Source organism: Parus major, chromosome 3 (genome assembly GCF_001522545.3).
Source record: "Parus major isolate Abel chromosome 3, Parus_major1.1, whole genome shotgun sequence".
NCBI lineage: Eukaryota > Metazoa > Chordata > Aves > Passeriformes > Paridae > Parus > Parus major.
Genome location: NC_031770.1, coordinates 88,044,363 through 88,047,836, shown reverse-complemented (window position 1 = coordinate 88,047,836; position 3,474 = coordinate 88,044,363). Strand labels below are relative to the sequence as shown.

Below are 3,474 nucleotides of genomic sequence, written 5' to 3'. Positions count from 1 at the left end.
AGAAAAGCTGGAAAATCTATTTTCAGCAGTGCTGATGCAGTGCATTATTTGTTGCACATTATGCAGCAAAACTTGGTGTACTGTGCACCTTGTGTTAACATACCTTCCCATGTTTAAGACTAGAATATATTAATGGAAAATGGATCATATAAGCAGGAAAGTGTGTTGTAAAGGAATTGAAACAAATAGTGTGCATGCTGGCTCTCTGCTTGGCTTAGGTTTTTGAAATCTAGACAGAATCCACAGTCAGACCATTAAAGCAGAAAGGGATTTATTCTGTGTAGTTCCATCATCTTGTTACAATCTTAGTCATAGAAAAGGAAGCGAGAACTTTGTGCCATTTTCAGTCCTTGTTTAATATCTTCTTCACAGGAAAATGATCCCAGGATATTAAACTAATCTGTTCTTTTGGATAATAAGGATGTAATGTACCATTCTGACCTTTCCAAATGCTGTGTTTCAAATTACTGTTCATTAGATTTTTTTCCTTGATTAAAGTCTCACTAACCTGTAGAAACAGAATGAAATAAGATCTAGTCAAGACATAGCATATCAAGCATGATCAAAACAAAACCACACATTTGTATAGCTCAAGGGCTGTAACAGATATTAACACTTTGTTGTGCTAAATGATTGCTGTGTTCATTCATAACAAAGAAGCTAAAATGATGTTTGTTTAAATTTTTCACATGCTAATTTAGAGTTGCAAGCTGAAGAACTTTTATTTGGTTCAAAATTTAATTATGAGAATAAGAAAGACTCTATTTCTGGTATCCTGTAGAAAAGTTTCAGAGATGAAGTCATAAGAGAACTGAATAATAATCCTCAAATGTAAATGATAAAATATATATGACTGAGGGCCAGATTCTGTTAACCCTAATAATTTTTATTTAGATTCAGACATAGATATTAAGGGCAGAAGAAATGATGTGTTGTCTAGTCTAACCTCTTGTGTGGTCCCAAAATGTTATCTATTGGCCTCTGTTGCTTCTGAATGAGATGCAGCATGTCTTTCTAAGAGACCCAGATGGCTCTAATGGTTGAAAGCTCTCACTGTAAATTTGGTGATGGGGGAACAGACTGGAATTCTTGGCTCCACCTAATTACACATTCCTTCCTCCTAAATTAGAGGGCTCTTTACTGTCAGGAATACTTTTTGCCTGTAGGTACCTGAAGGCTGTAGTCAAGTTACTTCTCAGTCTTTTCTTGACTGAATTAATAGGTAACAATTTTTTCAGTATTTCATTCCTGTATTTTTTTTTTTATTTTCAGAATTATTTTCTGTACCTCTTATTTATATTCCATACCTTTTTCAACAAAAATGTGCATGTCTTTCCAGTAAGTTTGACAAATGTGAAAAAAGTGCAAATTTCTGAATACTATTTACCTATTTACTCTTACAAAGATTACATTTGTCATCAAATAGCATCCCATTCATAGCTCATATTCAACTTACATCTATAATGACACTGTGTCCTTCTCAAAACCATTATTTTTCTGAATAACTCAGGATCAAAACATACTTAAACCTAAATGAATTATTAATCTAAACAAAAAATTAGATGCAAGCTCTCCCTTCATATACAATTAAAAGTAAGTTAATACACTATTCCCTTGTGTTCACAGTTTAGTTCTTTTATCTGTAAGTGTCCATATTAATGGGACTTTAAACTGGAAGTTTAACACCCTAGGCTGGTTTCTAATTTCTTTTTAACAGTGAAGTGGTTTTGCCTACAGTTTAACCTCTGCTGAGGAGAACTGGCCAGCCTTGGGACTGATGCCACAGAATTACCTACACACTTGGTGGTGATGAAAGAACTGCTAATGGTGCTCCTGAGAGAGAATAACTCAGCGTTGGTGTGGATGTTATGAATGCCTCCTGAGGGACTGCACTACCTGTCAGACCAATTGCTTAGCTGTTGTTTACCTTTTTTGTCTGCATGGATCAGTAAGCATTTTAAAAGCACTGGGTAGGAATCTGTTAGCACTTATAAAACCAAAAGACACAATAAGAAAAAAATATATTGTTGCAACAAGGAAATTGCCCAGTCTGGGCAGCAAATTTCTTTTAAGTGGTGTGTCTCATACTGACAAGTATTAAGAGATGAATATGAGAATGCAATGACAGGTAACAATTCACATGATTTCCTGTAGGAAAAACAAATAAGTATCAAGAAGAGCAACAGACTGAAGTTCCATGTTTAACACTTCCTCAGATATATTTTTTTCCTGAGCCTGAACATCAATATTAAGGAAAAAATACATTTTCTTAGAAAAGAAGCTGAATTCCAGGACGTAGTTGTAGCTGTTGGTTATACCAGTTGGTTTCTGCCACAATGCTGGATCCCTGGAGAAGGCAAGTCATTCATCAGGAAGGGTTTACAATGAATAGATACTGTATTAACTAATGTCTCACTTTGAATTTATACAGAGAGCTCAAAAGGAAGTAGCAAAGCCAAAGCAAGTAATTTAAGATCCTTTCAGAGATCTAGTATCCCTATAGATGCACAGGGGGTTAGCAAGGCAGTGCACACACACACAAAAAGTGACCAGAATGCGAATTTACAGCCTTTTCTAGTTTGAACATGTATGAATGGCCTGGCATATCAGCATCAGCTATCCCGTTCTGCCTGTGGTTCCCTTCGAGGACATTGTTAGTGGAGGCACTATAGATTACATGGAAGAACTAATTACCATAATCTAGGCTTAAGTGACTACAGGAACCATGAGAACTTCCTGCTGAATCCAAAGATTGCTTGGAGGAAACATTTCTCCTCTTTCTTGGTAAACTGCAATCTTTGGCATGCTTTCCTAGCAGGGCAGTACGTGGCAAGAAGACTGGAACTCCACAGCACTGTGCATGGCCACTTTGCCTGTCTACATGTGGTAATCTGAATTTGTTTAAGGATCATGAATGTTTTGTTTTGGGCTGTTATAAAACCAGCCACCCATACAATGGAACCATAAGGCTCTTCCTCAGACTGAGCTTGCTGCCACTCACCATATTCAAAGTGCTATGTGGAGAACTACACAAATACATTTCACTGACAGCAGGACCAGGCACCTTCATTGTTCATCCCAATATTAAGCCTACATAAACTTGGGAATCATTGATTTTATGTTTTGTGTCCATGGGACTCTGAAAAAAGGACCCAGTGAATAACAAATGAACAAACACAATTTAAAATGAGGAGGAAGTCTAATTGAATATCATGTAAAATTGACACATTATTTCGACAGCATTAACTAGTGACAGCTTGACTTTCAGAACATTCTGTCTTTTACTTTGAAAAATAAAACATATGTAGTACACCTAGTTTTCTTGACAGGCCCTTGAAGAAATGATAAGGATTTTATGTGATAGAAGATCTCATTGCATTTATGACACATTTTTTGCATCCCCAAATATTTTACCAGTAAGCCAAACCCGTGAAAACTTACTTCATTTTATCTATCAATGGATTGTAACATTAG

At 36.1% G+C, this 3,474-nt stretch overlaps 1 long non-coding RNA gene across 1 annotated transcript in view; it reads right to left on the bottom strand.

The window, feature by feature from the left end:
- Positions 1-254: 254 nt before the first annotated feature.
- Positions 255-3,474, bottom strand: part of LOC109022559 — an 18,646-nt gene continuing 15,426 nt past the window's right edge. The window contains exon 2 of the long non-coding RNA XR_002001525.2: positions 255-508. This is a non-coding gene — a long non-coding RNA (uncharacterized LOC109022559). The remainder of the gene's footprint in view (positions 509-3,474) is intronic.